General features: G+C 42.8%; 1 protein-coding gene across 5 annotated transcripts in view; it reads left to right on the forward strand.

Annotated features, from left to right (window-relative positions):
• The first annotated feature begins 537 nt into the window (after positions 1–537).
• Positions 538–22,378, forward strand: part of CHD6 (chromodomain helicase DNA binding protein 6) — a 163,113-nt gene continuing 141,272 nt past the window's right edge. For 4 of the 5 annotated variants that reach the window (XM_084776224.1, XM_084776227.1, XM_084776228.1 and 1 more), the window contains exon 1: positions 538–649. The gene's annotated coding sequence lies outside the window, so the exon portion shown is untranslated. Of the gene's footprint in view, positions 650–21,826; positions 21,879–22,378 lie in introns of all 5 variants that reach the window. The other variant, XM_084776225.1, reaches the window with a different exon arrangement.

The following is a 22,378-nucleotide window of genomic DNA, read 5'->3' on the forward strand; positions in this document are numbered from 1 at the left end:
GGACCCTCGCCTCTCCTCGCTTGCGTTTGCAGGATCTGGGTGCCAGCGGGATCTCACGTCGTGGGATCCCAATGCATCCTCTCCCACCTCAGGAGAGCCAACCCCGGGTTTTTTTTTTCAGCTCTCTTGCCGACTATTACCTGAGAGACCTCCACCTGCAAATTGAGCCCTGGCCGCCAGCCCGCTAGCCAGCGCCCTGTCCCCGCCCCCTGCCTGCCAGCAGCACCCCGCCCCGCCCCCTCTGCCCGCGGGGACCCCCCCCAACCCCTCAGCCCCGCCCCGCCCCCGCAGCCCGGCTGCTTCGTTCCGGGGGGCGGGCCGCGAGCTCCGCTGTCTGCAAGGCGGGGAGAGCTAGGCTGGGAGGCGGGGCGGCCCCGTCATCGACCAATCAGCGCCGCGATCACATCCATGCAAATACGAGCACAATGGAGCGAGCCCATCACTCGCTCCTGCAAGCAAGCTTGAAAAGGGCTTCAGTCTGAGCGGCAGCCCAGATGACCAATGAGTCTGTGTTTTGGGCCGGCGGAGCCCAATGGCGCGGCAGGGGAGGCGGGCTCGAGCTGGGTTAGGGTGTCCTTGCAGGGTGTCTGAGCTAAACTTCACCAAATAATAGCTGTTTGTATTTTGGCTGCTGCAGGAGCCATTTTAGGTAAGTTCTTCTCTTAACTTTTTATTTTCCTGCCTGGCCCCGGCAGGCTGGCCTTGCCCGGGGGGACCCTGTCTCCGCCCCGCTGGCCGGGATGGGGCTGCCCTATGAATGGAGCGGGGCTGAGGGGGCCGCGGCGCCGCGAGGCCCGGCCGGGCAGGGGTCCGAGCGCGGCCGGCAGGCGTGCGGCCAGGCCGAGGGCTCCGAGGCCTGAGGCGAGGGGCTTGCCGTCCGCTCCGCCAGGCTGCCGCGCACTCCGTCCGCCCGCCCGTCCGCCCGCCCGCCGTCCTTGGGAGAGCGCCGCTGCGGGCCGCGCGCCCGGGTTTTGGGGGGGGGTCCCGCTTCAGACCCCGAGCGCGGGCCTTGGCGGCGGGGCGGGGCCTGCCAGAGCATCCCCGGGGGACCCCCGGCGGCCCGTGGCGTGAGAGGGCCGCCCCCGCGCCCGCCAGCCGCTACCGCCCCCGCGGAGAAGTTGCTCCGCTCCGCGTCCTGCGTCTGTTTGCAGGGGTGGAGGAGGGTGGGCCGGTGCCAGGCTGCTGCTCCGGGAGGGGGCGGGGGCCGGGGCCCCGGCGCGTCCCCGGGTGGCGCGCCCCTCCCGCCCGCCCGCTCCTCACGCACTAGCGCGCACTCGCCCCGAAAATTGGAGCCATGAAGACTCCAAGCCACCAAGCTACCCCGCTGCCAAGTTTGGTGCGTTATTAGATTGCATGTTTGAGCTTGCAAAGAAAAAAGAGAAGGGGAGAGAAAATTAAGAAAAGAAAGAAAGGAAGAGAGAAATTTCCCCTTCAGGGTATTTATTTTTCTTCTCAGTTGAGAAGTAACGGAGAATGTCCTTCCTAAAATTTCTAGGGAACCATGCCTGTCAGATGTGCAGAGGGGTTGGCAGCTCCTTGGGTTTTAAAACGAGGTTATTAGGAAATCCCCGCACTAGTGAGATAATTGAAATGTGAGTTTGTTTGCAGCTTCGGTTTTATTTGATCCAATTAAAAATGCATAAGCAGGCACTTTATATTTGTGTACATAGAGTATTCCTAGTTTCAGTTATGACTAATATGACTGTGGTTTCACGAGTGTGGGATCTAATAAGGCAGTATAATTCAATTTTGAACTCGTAGGCCCGTGTTCTCCAAATTAGGCTTTATAGACCATTAGTAATCTGGCCAAGGTTTCTCGTGAATCTCTGGCATCCCTGAGCATCCTTCTCTGGGGCTGTGTGTGCCTTATTTTCCACCCCTTTAAAAAAAACAAAACAAAACAAAACTGTTCTTTGCTGTAACAGATCCGTGAATAGAGAAAATAGATATTTTAAATATTGACAGTTTTCAAAGTGTCTGAAATATTTTGCCTAGATTTTGGTTATTTCCCAAAGGGTATGTAACAGTATGCCAGTAGGCCCCCACGTTGGCATACGCCATAGGGATCTGCTTACGGTGCTTTTGGGAAAGTCTGGACAGACACCACTCTGCTTCCAGAACTGTGAATGCTCGACTTACTGTGATGGGGGGGGGGTTAGCGGGTCTGCCCCATTGGCTGTGCGAGGCACAGTAGTTTAGCTGGAAGCCAAGTTGGAAGATCAGGTTGGCAGCCTCCGAGAGAGTTTTTTTGTGAACTTTGTGGTTCTCTGGCAACAGAAAGATCTGCGATCTGTGTATGATAAAATGATTAGGCATGAGTTGTCATGTAGCATGGTTTATGCCAACCAGAGCAGGTGGTTTCACATAAGCGATGCATCCATCGCTTTAACCAAAGGCCTGGGGAAATGTGGAGTGGCATGCCTTAGTTTGGAGTTCCTTCTGTCCCAAGATAGATTTCATAAGTGGATTGTTAGTCTTTTTATACTTAAAACTTTTCTTGATTAGTGGATTATTAAATCTAACCTGAGGGCTACGAAGATGGCTCGTGTGATAAAGTGCTTGATTGCCATGCTAACTATCTTAAGGGCCTAAGTTTGGATCTCCAGCGTCTACACAAAACCGGGCATGGCTGCTAACTCCTGTCTGTCTCCGGGGCTTGCTGGCCAGCCAGCCTGGCTGAATTGGTAAACTCCAGAGTAATTGAGAGACCCTGTCTCAAAAAACAAGGTGGTGAGATGGAGGTGGAAACATTTGACCTTTGGCTTCCATGTACACAGGCATGCACACACAAGCACACACCAACAGCTAGCCTGGACACGCCCCTCCCCTTCCTCCGTTGCTTTGGAATCTCGGCATGTAGTAAGTAGTTAGAGGTGTTTGTAGCCTGTCTTGGTGTAGTGAAGTTAGTTTTGTGTCTCTTGATGTTACAGTTTCTCTGGAGTCATGATCTTCATTTTTCTTCATTTTTCCCCCTTTTTGCTTCTTTGTTATGACACACGAAGTGGATATGATTTTACCACAACTTCCAAATATTCATATAATTATTTTTATAGTAGAATAGTAGGAGGCTCTCTGACTCCTCCTCAGTATATGACTTCAGGCTAGAAGTTGAAAAACCAGTTAGAAGTGGAGTGAGAGAACCAGACTGAGGCCTTCCATTTCACGAAGATCCACTGGAGGATTTTGTATTTGTTGGTATGCTTTCCTTATAACTGTCTCAAATAGCAAAGGATATACTTAGCAGGATTATATCTCTTTAGGAACCACATCCAGTTTATGATGTTGCCAGCTGCATATTACAGAAGGTTTATCAAAAACTATGTCCTGAGGCCACTCTATCTTGGAGATTCTTTGGTTTATTTAAATTGCAAAAACATTTTTGTTTTTCTGGAAGCGTGGCTTAATCCCAAGCCTAGGTTGTGGTTGTTGTCTCTCATGTTAAACCATGAGGCTTCTTAACCTCAGATTTTGTTCTGTCGTTGCCTATGCTCTCCAACTTTCCTGGGAAAGCTGTTTGGTAAGGACCAGTGGGTCTCACATGTGCCATTTGAGCAGGTATAGGAGTCAAAGAGTCTCTGCAAAAATCCCTTTGGTACAGGACAGTGACAGGATCTAGCGAAGAAACTGCTCTCTTTTTCTTTCTTTCTGTTTTGTTTTTTCCATTTTTGGAGGCAGGATTTCTCTGTGTGGTCTCAGCTGTCCTGGACTCGCTTTGTAGACCAGGCTGTCCTGGAACTTACAGAGATCCACCTCCCTCTGCCTCCTGAGTGCTGTGATTACATGTGTGCTCCACTGCGCCTGGCTAGAAACTGCTTTCTTTAGTCTCTTCCCCCCAGTGGTTACATTGCTTATTGCAAAGCCTGCCATAGTTTTGATTTTAATAAATACTTAGGGAGTTTCTTCTACATCTATCCCTCATAGAAGCTGTGCTTAGTTCAAGTAAAAAGCTACAGTGCATTTCCTAGGGTTGTCTGCATTCTTCTGTACCAGACTATTAGACTGCGGACTCTGAAATACATGAAGTAATAGCTAGGGCTTTAGGTATCTGTTCCATAGGAATATTTAAATTGCAGTGGAATGTGGCATAATTGTGAGACAAGCAGCCGAGAACCAGCAACTGACTGAATACCAGGTGTGCACCTAGCGCTCACCTGGGGGACCAGGGCCATAGAGATGTGAAATGTGTTTGCTTTATAGCCACTTCATGAATCTGGGCTGCAGCTCACTGGGATGAAGTACATATTCAAGGCCATTAAACTAGAAAAGGGTAGGAGCAGAGTTTGAACCCAGATCCATTGGATCCAAAGCAACTCCAAAGATTTCTTTTAGAAGCTTGAGTGTACTGTCTTATTTCCATTGTGTGGTGCTAGGTCAACGAAGTACTTTTCCTGAGTATGCATCCAGTTTTATTTTTTCATTTTAAGAATTCATCACCAAAAGGAGAAAATACAGTGAGGGCAGGGGCTGCCCTCCTTCCCCGAAGTACACACAGGAGTTCAGGAGTAGTCGTGGTGTGCATGGGGAAGAGTGCAGTCACTTTATCATGTCAGAGTGTTCTTTTCTTTCGTTTGTGTTGTGGGGGCGCTGATACCCTCATGAAAAATTCTGCTGCTTCCATAAAAGTCCTGAAGTTAGTAAAGTGGAGTTATTTTGAAATGTCCATTGCTGTTCCCATCCTGAACTAAATTGTTTGGATAAGATCCAGAGAAAAATGTTTTGTCTGTAGTACCTCTGTCAGTTTCTATAGCTTGTTGTAGAGTTCGTGCGTCTTTAGTGTTCTTTATGTCCTTAACCACTCATTTTTAGTCCATTTGGAAACTTTAGAATATGGCAGGCACACAAGACATGATTTAAACTCCTTTCTGGAAGTTTTAAAAACTCTGAACTTTTTTCCCCCTCAGTAATCATAAATGACTTAATTTTTAAAAAAGATTTATTTTATGTGTATGAATGTGCACCATATGAGTATCTAGAAGTTACTGATAGTTTTGCCACCTGTGGGCCCTGTGGGACGCTAATGCAGGTCCTCTTCCAGAGTAACAAGTACTCTCACTCAATGAGTGATCTCTCAAGCTCCTGATTTAAGCACTTAACAGTCTTTCATGGTGCTGTTATCCTTTATTTTAAAACTTAAGACAATATTTGAAAAATTCAGATGAATTAGGTAGTAGAATATCAGAATCTTTTCAGAGTGCATTTCCAAACATAAATGGAAAATGATGAGTGTATACTTGAGTTTTCTAAATATCTGAAGAGATACTTCTTTTTTTTCCCTGTGTGTTCTATCATGTTTTTATAGAGTGTTCATATATATATATATTTGTTTGTTTTGTTTTTTGTTTTTCGAGACAGGGTTTCTCTGTGTAGCCCTGGCTGTCCTGGAACTCTCTTTGTAGACCAGGCTGGCCTCAAACATACAGAGATCCACCTGGCTCTGCATCCCAAGGGCTGGGATTAAAGGTGTGCACTACCACAACCGATTTACAGATAAATTTTTTATAAAACAGTTAAATCTTTTAATATATTTTGGATTTTGTTGTATGCTCTGTGACCATGTTATTTTATTTGGAAACATAAGTATTTGTTTGTTTATTTTTTGTTTTTTTGAGACAGGGTTTCTCTGTGTAGCCTTGGCTGTCCTGGACTGGCTTTGTAGACCAAGCTGGCCTCCTGCCTCTGCCTCCCCAAGTGCTGGGATTATAGGCTTACACCAGTGCACCCAGCTTTCTTTCTTTCTTTTTGAAACAGGTTCTCACTATGTATCCCTGGTTGGCCTGGAACCCACTGTGTAGACCACACTGGCCTCAAATTCACAGATATCTGTCTCTGTCCCCAAGGCTGGGATTAAACGCACATACTACCATGCCTGGCTGGAAACGTGTGTGTGTGTGTGTGTGTTCCAATATTGTTAATGTAAAAGGGCGGGCTTAGGTGGAGAAAAGATCTAGGTAGGACATTCAATGTCTGCCTGGTTTGGTTGTAACCTTTTCATCTAGTCATTGGTTTGTCTTTGAAGGCCAAAGAATAGTATACAAATCTGTCACTTGCAGTCCTCATACTGTTCCTCCATCCCCTTTCTACCCCCATACCCAAAAGTTAAATCCCCCCCCCTCCCCCCCCCCCCCCCCCCGCAGAGCTGAGGACCAAACCCAGGGCCTTGTGCTTGCTAGGCAAGCGCTCTACCACTGAACTAAATCCCCAACCCTCCCCCCCCCAATTAAATTAAGACTCTTTGATTTAAGTAATTTCAAGATAACTGTCTGCATGTGCAGCCTCAGTTTTCAGCAGTAGGACTGGGGAAGTACTTTTCCATCATTCCCAGGGGTCATCCCAGATGTCTTCCCTGTGCTCTTCTGGAAGATGTTTCATGTCTGTTCCACTTTGAAGGGTCTAAGGTTGTGGTAAGTAAGGGGGCATTTATAAGACAGCCTTAGAGGGTTCCGGACTTCTCATTGTCAGCCATCTGTCTCTACAGATGGGACTTGCAGGATAGTTGTGGCAAAAATGCATGATCCTTCCTTGTTTGTTTTTTTTGAGGGATTGTTTGTTTATTTGTTTTGTTTTGGGTTTTTTTTTGTTGTTGTTGTTTTAATTGCTCCATTCTGTATATTAGGATTTTCTTTTTCCTGAACCCAAAGTAAACAGTCTAGGTGTTCATCTTTACTCACATACACTTAAGGAATGAACAAGCAGAACAGATTCTTATTATAATTATACAAATGCCTCTTTTTTCATATTCAAGACGCTTATATAGTGTCTTACAACTTCTATGAACATCAAGTTGAGTTTTCTGAAAATGTGTCTCGTTGAATATACTGTTTTACAGAGAAGATGTGTATATATCAGATTATGTTAAACTAGCTGTTACTGTAGAAAAGTATCTTGCTTTTAAGGTTCTTGGGTATTACTGTGTGATTTACTTAAATAAAAACAAATTGATAAAATAGTCTAGAGCAGTAAGAGAATCAAAAGGACAGCTCTGGCAAGTCACTGAACTCAGGATCTTTCTAGATTTTTCTTATAGAATCTTACTTACTGGACTGGAACACAAGTTGAAGAGAAGAATCAGTTTGTTATTCTTGATATGTAGATTAGATGGTTCAGTAAAGGTCATTAATTCATATAAGGCAGTGGTTCTCAACCTGTGATCATGACCCCATGATGGTCAGACAACCCTTACAGGGATTGCCCAAGACCATTAGAAAATAGATATTTACATTAGGATTTGTAACAGTAGCAAAAATACAGTAAGAAAGTAGCGGTGAAAATAACTTTAAGGTTGGGATCAGCTCAACAGGAGGAACTGTATTAAAGGGCCACAGCATTAGGAAGGGTGAGAACCACTGCTATCAGGGGATTCTGTTTGGCTTGTTCCTCTCTTGGGTGTAAAGGATGTAGAAAGTTTTTTTTTAAGTTGATAAATACAAGATATGATATAGAATGATTTAGGTATAAAACTTCAGACACACGTAGATAGGATACCAGATACAAATGAGCTAAACGTTTAGAATGTAACTTTTACATATGGCTTTCCTGATTGTTTCATAACTGTTCTTACTGCATGTAGTTTGTTATAAATAAAGTCCATATGCATTTGGGGGGGGGGGGAGTAAAGTAAAACAGTGTGCCTGGGCTGTTTGCTTTGGTTTCAAGAAAAAGAAAGAAAGAAAAAAAAATCCTTTCAGAAGTCCTTTGAAAGATTGTCTGAAATGCTAGGTCCAGATCATAGCTTTTATTTACTGAAAGAAACTTAACAGATACTTTATTATTGCTCATTGTATATTTTGGCTTAACAGTTCTCACAGTGTCAACAGTCCAAATTCAACTATTAAGTTCCCATGAAAACATTAGGCTATCATCATTGCTGGTCATATGACAGGGTTAGATAATGCTGTAAGTGATGACGACTGAATTGATTACTTTTTTGATGCTGAGATAGAATACTTGAGAGGAATAAGGGAAGAAGGCTTTGTTCTGGCTCAGTGGTCAGAAGGCATGGTGATGAACCATGTTGGCTAGGTTTGGTTGTGGCAGCCGGAATGTGGGGGCTGATCTTGTTGGTGTTAGTCAGGAAGCAGAGAGGCATCTTCCTGCAGAACCCAGATGCCTGCCACCTCCACTTAGGTACCCTCCTCATCCTCCCAAAACAGTGCCACCATCTGAGGCTCAGCTTTTCTGTACATGTGGTCAATGGGGATATTCTACACCCTGACTCTCCCTAGGCCCATCATTAGATTGCCTTTTAAAGCAACTTGGTGGGTATTCTACTTAGTGGAATTAATAGTTTTGCCTTGAATTATAAAAATACATTGGTGAAACGTATAGAGGTTATGAAAGATTAATGGCAAGCTCCAGAAAGATGATTGTAAAAACTGAAGCAAATCTTTATAGATCGGACAATTTAAAATAGTTCTTGGATTTGAACAGGTCTGAACTGTTGTGTCTCTGTCTTGAGTGTGTACAGTACTTGTAATAAGCATGTAGATACTTTCATGTAGCTCTGTAGAAAAGTTACTTTACCTTTTAAATGTAATAGTACAAATATTAACTTATATTGTCCAGCTTAATGTGAACCTCCTCTAGCTTTTTTTTTTTTTCCTAATAATTTTATTTTATTTTTTCCCCTGATATTTTATAGAAGTATTAGCTTATGACTGATTGGGAATGAACAAAAGTGAAAACTAGCCCTTTACTAGTGGAGAGCACTTGTGCCAAATGATGAGCTCCTTCAGCACTGCCTTGAAGCTTGTTAGAAATGTAGGACCAGTGAAGTAGGGAGTGTAGAACCAGAAATCTATCAGAGATTTTTATGAAGATTGACATTTGAGAAATTATTCTAAAACAGCACTGCCTGGTGATGGAAGTACCACATGAGTTACTAGCCATCTGCACTTTATTTATTTATTTGCTTTTGTTTTGTTTTTCGAGACAGAGTCTCTCTGTGTTAGTCTTGGCTGTCCTGGACTCGCTTTATAGACTAGGCAGGCCTCAAACTCACAGCAATCCGCCTGCCTCTGCCTCCTGAGTGCTGGGATTAAAGGCGTACACCACTATGCCCGGCGCCATCTGTACTTTAAAGCCCCTCAGATGTGGCTGAAGAGATACTTAAAGTTTATTAATATTAATTGAAGTTTAGGTGCCTAGTGCCACTGATGCAGAGTAGCCCAGCTTTAGAACCTTAGTTTCTATTGAACACACATCCCCTTTGTAGCAAAAGCCTTTCTTTTATTGGAAAGGCAAATAGGAGACAAGACTATACTATCCTTTAGTCTAAAATGAGTGTGAGAAAGCCATATAATTAAAAGTGACACTATTTGCCTGTTTATATTTGTCTGTTTTTATATGGAAGTTGATTTGAAAGTTCAGAAAATAGTAGCATTAGAAATAAGTTTGGCTATGTTTCATGAAGCGCTACAAACAACTAGGCAGCTGGTAGATTTGCCAACAGGGCCTCTTATCCCTCCTGTCCGTGATTACCATGCCTGCTCTGTTTCAGCATGGCTTCTACAGTGTTTTCTTATTAAAGATTGAAGGCAAGCAGCTTTTAAGTGCAGCACTGTAGATCTCCACTTCTCAGCAGGAACGGTGCTGGTTGTGGTGGTTCCTGTCCCATTAGGCTGTAGAGTTTCTATTTCAGGCATAAGCTAAGTATAAGGATGGTTTTGTAGTTTATAAAGGACACCATTTTTAATAATATCCCCTAGGTCTCCTTTGAAAGACTGTTTTTCTCTGTCCCCTTTGCAGCATGTTTTCAAAAGTAATTTGGTAAAAGATTTCTTTTGCTCATTCCGTAATATATCTACCTCTCCTGCCCCATGTGCTTGTACATCAAACTTTAAACTTTGGAAATTCAAGGATAACATTGATTCCAGTATATTGATCTGTATCCCCAGCAGGATTGCAAATTATTTTGTGATTGGCAAGTGGATAAAAATTTGACTATATAGAAGTCAACTTTGTCTGTGAAGATACACGTGTCGAATCATCTTTTAAAATGCTATCTAGTCACAATGAATGGGTCTAATCAAACAGCAGTTTTGTTAAAACATATTTACTAGACTTTAATTCACAAGCAGGAAATTGTTGGCCATTTAGGTAATGATTCTTAAAGAGAGACAGCAAGGCTGTCGTGTGTGGGTTACAGGCTCAGAAAGTTAGAAGGTTCCCTCTGCGCACAGAGAGCACTGTAACACAGCAGTGTCTGTTCTGCTTGTGGCACCACTTAGTGCTACATCAAATAACTTTGCCCATTGTGTTAATTCTTTTGAGTGGCAGGTGTTACACTCTAAGGGCCCAGTGGGCTATGATATGGGATAGGGAAGAGTATCTGCTTAACTAAAAATGACATGAATACTTGAATAGTACTGATTTGACATTTTGAAATATGCTGCTTTGGTTTATTTTTATTTATTTGTATTAATTTAAAAAAAGGGTAATCTCCCTGTATATCTCTGCCATTCTCTCCTTGATGCTATAGCATGTGTGTGCCACTGTGCCTACCTAGCTTACTTTTGTGTACCTTTTCTCCCAGTAGAATTCAGATACTAGCTATCTGTGCATGTATTGGAATTAGGTGTCTCTCTTGCCATTCCCTCCCTCTCCATCTCCCTCTTCTTTGCTTCTGGCGAGGTCTCAGAGATTTCATATGACCTCAAACTTGTTGAGTTGAGCAGAATATGACCTTGAACTTCTGAACCCCCTTACTTCAACCTGAGTGCTGAAATTACATTTTTATTCCAGCATGTGTGGTTTCATGAAATGCTGGGGATTGAACCCAAGGCTTTTCTGCATGTTAGGCAAGCATTCTACCAACTGAGCTGCATCCTTTGGAACATTGGGAAGTCTATTGATGGAATGAAATCTACTGGTCTTGACAGGTCTTGTGCTGAAAGTGTTTGTAGTTTTCCTTGTTTCAAGTATGTTCCCATGTTAAGATGGTACTACATGGCTGATCACATAAGCTGCACACAAAAATCAGTCTTCTGGTTTGCCCGTCATACCCACTCTCTGCGCTCTTCCTGCTCTGTATCTATGTGCAGTGCTTCTTCCCTGGATAGTCACGGCTATGTGTTCACTTTTGGACTAAGCTTTGCTGCTGTCATTGTTAGGGTGGTTATGACAGTCACTTCTAGCTTACTAACTAGATTTCTCATAAAGTAAAGAAGCTTTTCTCAGTTTTTCAGTGTAGAAGGGTTGGGATGTATTTCTGAGGACATGTAGTCTAACCTTATCATCTCATGAGTAGTGAAATCAGGTCCTAGTCATGTTACTATTGTGTGAGTCTTAAGTACTGATCTGTGGTGAAGTTTTAAATGCTCGCCTCTTACTTGCCATATGGTCCTGGAAATACACATAGGAAGTTAAAAAATGGGGAGTGGGGGGTGGGGCTGGCGAGATGGTTTAGCAGCTAAGAGCACTTGCTGTTCTTCCAGAGGACCTGGGTTTTCTCAGTTCCCATGTAGTGGTTTACAAGCATCTGTAGTTCCAGTCCCAGGGGAACTGACACCATTTCCTGGCCTGACATACATGCAGCCAAAACACCCATACACATAAAAGTTAATAATAATAAAAAAGAATTTGGGAGAAATATGGGTGTAAGATGTGCCTTGAAATGAATAGGACTGTAAGTTATATAACATTTACATTTTCTAAAAGTTTAAAAATAGCATTATGTATTGTATATCATTTTGATTTTAAACAAAGTTATTCTATTTCCTTCTATCTCCCCATCTGCCCTGATATTACCCCGGTTATTACCCTTTTTCTTACCACCTAATATTATCCTTTCTTGGTCTCCTTATATTTTTATAGGCTTTACTCACATGTACACCTGCTTACATAAATACAAGTGTACATAACAGGGTAAGATCTGCATATAAGTGACAGCATACATTTTTATTTTTCTCAGTTCATTTCACCTCACTAAATATTATGCTTTCTAGATCTATCCATTTCCCTGCAGGCTTCATGATTTCATTTTTCTTTACAGATGAGTAGTAGTCTGTTGTGTGTATGTACCATATTTTTATTATTTATTCATCTGTTGATAGACGTTTAGGCTGGTTCCATTTCCTTGCTGTTGTGAAAATAGCAGCAATAAACATGGATGCACGAGTGTCTCTTTGGTAGGTTATGGACTTCTTTGGGTGTATGTTTAGAAATAGTATAGTTGGATCATATGGTAGTTCTATTTTAAATTGAGGAACCTCTACACTGATTTCCATACTGGCTGTATTAATTTGCACTCCCACTAGCAGTGAATAAAAATTCCTTTTTTTTTTCCCTCATACCCTCTCCAACATTTGTCAGCTTTCTTGATGATAGCCATCCTGACTGGGTGAGTGGCTAAAAATACTCTTTAAAATAAAATGTTGAAGATGTTATCACTGAGACTGGGAGGCACTATTTTGGTAGGTTATTTCTTCTCTTTTGGAAACCTGGGCACCCAGTGATTTTGCATTCTTAGGTACTGCAGTGTACTCTAGGATCTTGGTACCCACTGTTACATATGGAACAGAGCCTGCGGTGACTGCAGTTAAGTCCAGGGTTATCTCTTACTAGATTTAACCTGACTAGTATTATTCTGCAACTACCCCATCCCTAGCCTAGCCCACTTCTTTCTAATCTTGTTACATTTTTTTCTGCCTTTGGAAACTTTGTCTTTCTTAAGGTGATAAAAACAGCCCCTTGCCATAATTGTATGTACTTCAGTCTCTAGTATTTTGGGAGTTTCAGAAGGCCATAATGGACTTTATGGATAGGATAGTGGCCTCATAGTCAGAAAAGCTGTACAGAATGGTGGTTAAGGGTATGGAGTCTATAGTCATACTCTTGGGTTTGGAGCTCTGCCACTTACTTCCTGTGTGATCCTCCTGTGCTTCAGTTTTCCCATCAAAAGTGGAAGTAATGTCTATGTCCTGTGGTGGGTTTGAAGATGATGTGAGTTAGTTTATGAGATGAGCCTGGGAGCAGTCCTTGGCATTGTAACCATGATATGTATTGCATATTATAAACACTTGGAAAAATCCTTGATAATCTTTCTAGTTAAAGGTTTAATATTACTTTTTATTTAATCTCCCTCTTTTTTGTTTTGTTTTTGTTTGTTTGTTTTTCAAGACAGGGTTTCTCTGTGTAGCCTTGGCTGTCCTGGACTCACTTTGTAGGCCAGGCTGGCCTTGAACTCACAGTGATCCACCTGCTTCTGCCTCCTGAGTGCGTGCCACCACGCCGAGCTAATTTTCCCCTTTTTATGAAAGACTTTCTGGTGATATTGTGCAAGGCTTTTTATGCTGGGATGGGAGGATCTTAGAATATTTTCTCAAGGTTCATAGGGTAAAGAAGAGAAAAGATATTCATAAACACTTGTATACAGACAATTGTTCTGTTACAGTACAGGTTGGGGAAAGTATACTAAGACAGGGTGGGGGGGAAAAATGAGCCAGAGAAGTTATGTCAGGACATTGAGTGGGACTGGTGGGCGTGCAGGCTTTGGGGGTGTGGAGACTGGTAGGGAGGTGGCACTGTGAGAAGTACACATCTGAGTCCTAGAGCACCCCTGCAGGTTCCAGGCTCCTGTGTCCCAAGGCAGTGGCCCGGGACATATGGCTGGAAATGTAAATACAGACAGAATATTAAGAATGGGAAAACATTCCTGACAATAGGAGTGGGCTTGTAAACTGAGAGGAAAGCATGATAAAAAAAAAATTTAGCTACAAGCCTCATCAGCTTGTGTCATGGGCTTTTTGTGACACGCTCTCGTTTTATGTTGTCCAGGTGAGAGGGAATTCTAGTCTTTTTTTTTTTTTTTTTTTTTGCCCACGAGCTCTTTTCTATTAATCTTGATGTTTCTCTCCAGCATTGCCTGTCTGCCGCAGAAGGAAGATAAAGATTAGCGGGCCTAGTGCTGTAGTAAATGTATCTGCTACCTGTTCAGTAACTGTACACTGAATGTCTGTGTGCCGGGTGCACACACTTGACGGGCAGCAGTAGACAGAGCAGAGCTTCTGCACTTCTTAGCACATGTCCTAGTGAACATCTGAACACACAGAACTGTAAAGTGGTGTGTTAATGAGGCAGAGTAGATTTATTCAGCTGAAAAAGCATAATAAAGTTCTGAAAATTCTTTTTTAAACTTTGAAGGGGACCACAGTGCCCTTGAGCGGCAGCCTTTCCCCAGGGTGAGGGTTATACAGGGCTTCCCATACTTGTAGTTCTGTTCCTTGCTTTTTCAGCATGCCTAGGTGTTTTTCATCTCTTTAGACTTGAGAAAAACTGAATATTTCCTTTCTATATCTGCCTGAAAAGCAGCCTCTCTCTCCAAACACTTCTAGAGAACTATTTTTGTCTAGTTAACCATTTTGGGATTTCACATTGAACTGCCTCTGTCTTTTCTCATATTGTTACCCAATTGTTTAGTGAACATTTATTAATTTTTTTTTGTTTTCATCTATTACTGAGCCCTTGGGATTTGAAGATAAATACATATGATCTCTCTGTCCTTGTGGATGTGTAGTATGTTAGAGGAAGTGGAAAGGTAAGCTGTTGCAAGCACTATACTAAAATAGTGTTTTATTCAAGGTTTGGTTAGAACAGTGTAGAGGCTTAGCCTGGAGTTAGTTAAGGCTTCTGCAAAGCAGAGCCTTTTAAAGTGGTTCTTGGAAGTTTATTTGGTGTTGGATAATCAGTACTTGGGATTGGTGTCTGTGACTTTGAGGAACCGTTTATTTGGAGGAAGCCTGATTACCAAGAATGCTTGGTGAGTGTGGTTGGAACACTGTTTGGGAGCTGAGGAGGATGTAGGTGGGAGGTGTAGGAAGTTGAGATGGTGAAAAATTGTGGTGAAGACTTCAACCTTGTGCTTGCAGGGAGAATTCAGAGGCTTTAACTAGTGGTATGTTTTCCATGCTTGAGTTGTGGAGGCTGGTTTAGAAAAGTAGTGCTCAAACCTTGTGCACTTTAGGATCTCTTGAAGAACTTTAAAAAATGCAAGTGTTCAGGCTGCACAGAGTCAAATTACATTGGGTGGTACAGAGACACCGCTTTTAGATTTTTTTTTCTCTAACAACCTAAGCAATGCCATTGTGCACCTGAGTTTGAGAATACTGTTTCAAGTGTCCTGCCAATAAAATAATAAATAAGGATTGGCCTAGGCCGGGAGCCACACAGGAGACAGAGCCAACTATTATTTTATATTCTCCTGTGTTTTTGATTTCTGTAGTAAAATTGGGGCCCCAGTGGGCACACAGTTTATTCTTCATAGAGATGAATATGTACTAGGTTTTTAGCAAATATTTGTCTTGATTAAATTTGGTTGTCCTTTGTTTAGGTACTCCCATTTGAATAGGTAGAACATTTTTAGTTATTTCTCTCCTTTTTGTTTTTAAGTAGGAGTGCCTGTGGGGTGAGAGTAGGTGGAAATGAAACTTCTTGGTCAGCCTTGTAGTTCTGGTTAAAGTTAAAATGGACCAATTAACTGTGTGGTGGCACAAACTTGAAATTCCAGCACTTGGAAGGTTGAAGTGGAAGGGTTAGAAGGTTAAGGTTATTTGCAGCCGTGATCGCACATGATTTGGGTTTATCTGTCCTAGCTCTGTATTAGCCAGATGTGTAAAAGTCTTCCTTTAAGTCGTGGCATTGGTGTAAAACTCACAGTGCTGACACTCTCTTAAAGAGACAGAATCCACAGAAAGTATCTAACGTGGCAAGTGTAGTTTCCAAGCAGTACCTCACTTCTGCTAGTTTATCTTGTTTCTGGAGGTCTATGAATGTGGTTACATGTGAAACATTCTTTTTGCCAAATAAGTTGTGATGTGGGAAGCATTTAAATGAAGTGCGTTTGGGGTCAGTTTTGTCTTCTCCATTCTAATGGAGAATTAGAGCAATGGGAATTAAAAACATGTTCCTATTCAAAGGCATTTATGTATCCCTTTTGTGTCTTGGAAGATACAAAATATTCAAAACAGTGCCTGTGGTGGCTATTCTTGGTTGTCAATTTGACTACATCTGGAAGTAACTAAAAGCCAAGGGTCTGGATGCTCCTGTGAGGAATTATTTCTTAATTAAATCACATGAAGTGGGAAGACCCACTTTAATCCGGATCTTTGGAATCAGGAAGATACACCTTAATCAGGGCCACAGCTTCTGCTGGCAGCCTCTGTAAAGGACATGGAAGAAGACAGTTTGCTCCTTTTTTGCCTGCTTGCTCCAGCTCTGGCTGGCAAGTCTGTTCCGTCACTGCCATCAGAGCCTATTTCTTTGGAACTTTGGTGTATACTGAAGACTGAGACAGCCAGCTTTGTGAACTACTAGATTCTTGGACCTTCTGTTGGTAGACAGCCTGTAAGCCATGCTAAGTGTTTGTGTGTGTGTGTGTGTGTGTGTGTGTGTGTGTGTGTGTGTGTGTGTGTGTTCCTGTCTGTCCGTCCTATCAGGTCTGTTCCTTTAGAGAACCCTTACCCAAGACAACTTTCTTCTCTGTACCTAGTTCACTAGTTCTTTGAACATTTTTGCCAGGTTTACCTTTTAACTTTCTGCCTTTTGTTCGACATGTGAGAGTTACTTGCATACACTTCCTTTAGAGCTGCAATATAAGCACTTATGAAACATGACAGGAAACAAATAGGCAGCCCCCTTTCCAACTTCTCCCATAGGGTTTTGTTTTGTTTTGTTTTGTTTTTTATGGTGTCCTCATCTATGCACCCTCCCATCCCCCAATTAAGGTCCAGTCAGTTATCCTGCATTGTGTTGAGGTACCATTAGCCCTTAACATCAGTAGTGATTAGTTTGATCTGTTATCCTAGGATTTCAGAAATGGAAATAAACACTTGTCATGGAAAATGGTATGGTTCGCATTTCTTCTCTTCCTTCCTTGCTCCCACATTCCCTGCTGCAGGCCAAGAATTGGCTTTCGAAGCTGGAGACAACATTCTCAAGTAGAAACTTGAATCTCATGCACACTTGTTTGTTCATGTCTTCCTGAGACAGGGAGAGACTTTAACAGTTATTTTCCAATTTAGGATTAAAACTATTGAATCACCTGTTGCTTAGGTTTTTTAAAAATGCAGTATTATCAAGTATTTGGGAAAAGATTTTTATAGCTGACTCTTAAGTCATGATTAGAAATGAGAAGTTTTTCCACCTTTTTATTTTAGATTTATCTTATGTGTCTGAGTGTTTGTATGATAGTGTGCATTCTTGATGTCTGCAGAGATCAGGAGATGACATTGGACCCCTAAAACTAGAGTTACAAATGGTCACGAGCAACCATGTGTGTGCTGGGAGCTGAACCTGGGTTCTCTGTAAGAACACATGCTCTTACCTGCTGAGGATTGCTTCAGCCCTGTCTTCCACCATTTCTTGGGGAACACTAATTATCATGGCCTGCTTTTTATATACAGTTTATAAAGTTTTATTATTTTTGTATTTTAGGTTTTTTTAAATCCCCCTTTAAGTATTCATTTGCATTATGTATTTTTATACCTGTGAAAGAGACTTTTTTTTTATTGTTTCAAGTCTTAATGGCTGTAAGTCTGCATTTTACTTCCAGTTCTCTCTATGATACAAACTTTAATTCCATCTGTGTACTGAGCAGCTCCATCCTCCTGTCCCATAAGCACAACCAAGCTTAGCATCTTTGCATGAAAACCAGAAGCTGACCAGACTGGGAGACCTGAGGTGAGAGTAAGATAGGGAATTTGACTGGAAGAGGATCCTGTCTTGTACCCAAGGGCCTTACTTTCCTTGGTCCCTATCCCCTAGTCTACCTACCTGCACGCACGCACGCACGCACAGCAGACAAAGCCAGCAATGACATTTCCATCTTATGGGTACTCTTCTTTTTGAATAAAATTCTTTTAATGTTTCTGAGGAGTTTTCCTTCTTTATTTTCTTCCCCAAGGTACTTTTTTTAGACCATGATTTTGGCATTAGTACCTTCTTGAAAGTTTAATGCCATAAATACACTATTATTTGTGTGTGCTTTTTCCTTGATACATGTGGATGAGGTATTTTCACCCTCCAGGAACTGATCCTTCCTCCCCTGTTGCTCTGGGGAGAATGTCTGCTTAAACTTGAGCTGGAGTCGGATGAATAGCTGCAGACTGAACTGACCAGAGGGTCGGCTGTCTCCCCACCGAGAAGCGCTTCTCATCTGACCACTGAGGCTACCACACTTAAATTAATAAACACACTGTTCTGCCCACCATGATTCTTTTAAAACGTACTGGTATTGTGGGGGAAGAGCATATGCTGTGGTGCCTCTGTCCTCTACCTTACATGGTTCTGGAGGTCAGACTCAGGTTGTCAGACTTGTGTGGCAAGTGTTTTAAATTCTAAGTCATCTCACCACCCAATGCAAAGATTTTTTTGTGTATTTCCCCTATTTGTGTGATATATTCTGGGCTATCTGCTCTCCAGCTTTTGGAAGTAGTTTTATTAAAATATGTACAGTGTAAAACTTAGTTTCAAAATTGTATACAGATTTTAACTTAAAAAGAAATGTTGAAGCTAGGTGCACACGCCTGTAATCCCAGCACTCAGGGAGGCAGAGGCAGGTGGATCTTTGTAGTTCAAGGCCAGCCTGGTCTATAAAGGGAGCCCAGTATAGCCAGGGCTACTTGTGGCCCATTCAGAAGCATGAAAACCACAAGTAAGAATGCTGTCAGGGCATAGCTGCTCCAGAGACCACCTGTCTCAACCAGAAGGGAAGGTAGGGCAGGGTCCTGACCTGAGCACTGTGCTTACTGTGGTCAGTGGACTAAGTTTCAGCATACACCTTGAGTTTGAATAAATGCACAGTTTCATGTTTTTATGTTGTGTGTATGTAGTATAAGAACTCATTACAAGGCACATGCATGTAGAGGCCAGAAATCGATGTTGAATGTATGACTTTGTGTGTGTGTGCATTATGCATGCATGTGTTTCCACGGGCATATGGTTGAGACAGGGTCTTTCACGGAACTTGGCACTCACTGACTCAGTTAGGCTGATTGACCAGGACACCCTAGGACTCTTTCTGTTTCTCCATACTGGGGTTATAGACGTATGTTGCCATGTCCAGTTTTTTACATGGGTACTGGGGATCCAAACTCAGGGCCTTTACTGAACCATCTCCCCAGCCCTAAGAGAGGGTTTTTCTTTTTAAAATTTTTTTAAAGACCCTCCCCTCCTTGTAAAACTGCTCTAGTTGGCAGGCACTGGAGCTTACAGAAGGATGAATAGGGGCTGTTATTCATGACTCTGGTGCCAGCAGCACACCCTTCCTTCCTAAAAGAAAAGAGGGATGGGGGAATGGCAGCAAAGGGAAGAGATGATTTGAGAAGTTTAATCTCACATTTGATATTAGTGCTTTAAAATTTTAACTTCTCATAATTTAGTTAGTACCATCTATAAAATATTTGAGAGGGACCTCCTGTACAGATATTTAAGAGTTAGTGGTTTTTTTTGCTATGACCAAAATACCCGACAGAAACGAGGGGAGGGATTTACTTTAACTCACAGTATGAGTGGTTGGGGACACACCCCTCGTGACCTGCTTCCTTTCCATCCTGTCACCACCTGCCAGTAGTGCCACCATTTTATCGATCCACCAAAGGATTAATCTAGTTGTTCTATCAGCGCCGTCATGGAGTGTCCTCATCTCAGGAGGCTGCACACCCAGAGTGTGCTTCACCAGCCAGCAGGACTGTGTATTAGGTTGGTTTTGCTGTCATTACAACTTTACATTGTCATTGATCTGTTGGCAAGAGAGGCCACTGAGGAAATGCTATAGGAAAAATAATAGTACATTTTCATTTACGAGAATGGAAGAAAAATGGGTCCAGAGAAGAGGTGTTTTATTGAAAAACAAAAACAAACTTTCCTAGACAAGCCAGGAGGACTCAGGTGTGCAATGAGGAGGCCAGCCATAGAAAGATTGGGGCTAGGTCTGGCCGGAGTGCCAGATAAAACCATGGGACTCAAGACCCACCCCAGCATCGTAAAATAAAGAGCAAACATTTTTTTTCTGAGTGCTGAAGGGTCCCAGCACTAAGCATATGACATGATATGATCTTGTTTACCCTTGATTAATCTAAGAGTACAGGTTCTGTTACTACCTCAGTTTTTTCAGTGAAGGAGCTTAGGCACAAGGCACATAAACCATACCGCGTTAATGGCCAAAACTGCAGCTGTCTTGAGCTGTGACTGCCACAGTTGCCCCTGAGTGACCCTCACTGGTTTTTCTTGCATTTTCCCAGCGAGAGCTTGGAATTGGGGCTTTGCAGCTGGATGCTGACTCCAGGGATGCCCTTACTTTTCAGTATTCTCTTAAGATGATTGAGCTACATTCTAGCCCAGATCACTTCTTTTCCAAACCTGCTTTTTGGCCCAAATTGTAGGTATTCACCTGGTCTTAAAGCTACCTAGACATATTTTGTTGTTGGATTTTTTGAGACAGTCTTCTTTCAGTATTTCCAGCGTTGAGTCCACTGTCTCACTCCTACATACTGGGGTTATAGATGCCTCCATGCCTGGCATGGCTAGTGCTTATAGTTGTTAAAGTTCCATACCGCCCCCTTGTGTTTGGAAGTGTCATTAAGATCATATGTCTCAGCAGTAGTGCCAAATACTTAGGTATTGTGTTTCTAACCAGTTTGGAGAAGGAAATGCTGTGTGTATCTTGTTTATGTGGTGGGTAGTGATAATCCCTAGAGTTTAGTTCTAGCCCATCTTTAATTATGTTGCTGGGCTAGATTTTTCTTCGCTTACATGAGACTATGTAGTCCATGCTGGCTTTGAACTCACTGTCTTGTTTTCCAAGTGCACCTCCTTAGCTAGCTTTGAAAAAAGAGGTGTGTGTCTGTGTGTGCATGAGTATGTCAGAGAGAGAGAGAGAGAGAGAGAGAGAGAGAGAGAGAGAGAACGAGAACACACACATATGCACTGTTTAACCACCACCCTGGGATCAGCAGAGAACATGCCAGTACCTTATAAGGGTTTCTTGTGCCTCTTTCCTAAAAAGATCCTCAGCCTACTCCCCCTAGTGCATGTCTAACTTCTCACCAAAGACTAGTTCTCTCTGCTGTGTACCCTGCTTCTATTGCTCACATGGCTGTCTGTGAGATTTTGGGGGCACACTCACTACTCACCAGTCACGCATCTAGGAAGAGAACCAGAGTAGTGACATTTATGCCCGTGAGGGTTAGCATGAGGTTACTATTCTTCACCCACACTGGAGCCAGAGGCCACCTCAGATATGGCCCTGAAATGCCACACTGGAGGAGGAAAGCATAGAAGTGAGTATGGATTGCCACTGGAGCAAAGGATGAGGTTCTACAAGTGCTGTTGGGGAGGACAAGATACGGTTAAGCTGTGAACATTTCCCCTCCAATAACTGAGATGTCTTGATGATCCATTAAGGCTTTAAAAATGCCCCCAAATTGGGCTTATGTGTAGCATTTCTTCTCTCATTCATTGGAGTTTATAGCAAATATGTTCTCCATTGCTGCCATAACAAAATGCCACAGACTGGGTGACTTACAGTTCTGATGGCTCCCAAGTCTGAAATCAAAGTGTCTGTTGCCAGGGTGGTTCCTTAGGAAGTCTCTCCTTGGCTTGAGCAAGCTGTTTCTTGCTCAATTTCTCATGGCCTTTTCCTTGTTCATGTCTGTGTTCAGACCTCCTCCTTTTTTTATAAGATTGGATTAGGATGGACCCACTGACCCATTTTAATGTAATTGCCTCTAGTGATGACCTTGTCTCCAGATGCAATTCTGATGTTCTGGTACCTAGGATTTCAACCTAGGTATTTTCAGGAAGATGTATCAGACCTGTACCATCTGTCTTTCAGAACCTGCCCTGAGGAGATTTGGACTGTTGGAAGCTAAAGGAGAGGCAAGAAGGTAGCAGTATTGTGGCTAGTCTGTGTGCTCCTGTGCGGTGATGCTAGTCCCTCTCTTAAGCATCATCTCTGAGTTCCTAGTGGCTCAGGCCTATACACACAAACCCTCAGTACCCTGAGAAGAAAAGAGCATGAAGGCTGGGTGGGCACCCCAAGGGAGGTAACCTCTTACCTTAGTAACAGCTTGAGGCCAGCACACCGCATCCCTTTCTTTCACCGCTGAAGCCCCTTTCTTTGGGCAGTGTTATCAAAATAGTTGAGTACAGAGAACTTCTAAGGCAGATCATCTCAGCCCACATACTCCCTGGGGGAAGAGCTGTAGGATTTTAAGGTATTCTCATTTTCAGTTTTACTTGTTTCCATTGGACGTAGAGGGGATTTATTCGAGTTGTTTGTAACTCCAGGATCCCTGGTAACAGGTGAGATGCTTGAGGTGCCCAAGCACGAGCAATCCTCGTTTTCCCACATGGTTGTTCTCGTGGTGTTGACACAAGAGGTGCT

The sequence above is a fragment of the Acomys minous genome (genome assembly GCF_964271855.1).
Source record: "Acomys minous genome assembly, chromosome: 3".
Lineage (NCBI taxonomy): Eukaryota > Metazoa > Chordata > Mammalia > Rodentia > Muridae > Acomys > Acomys minous.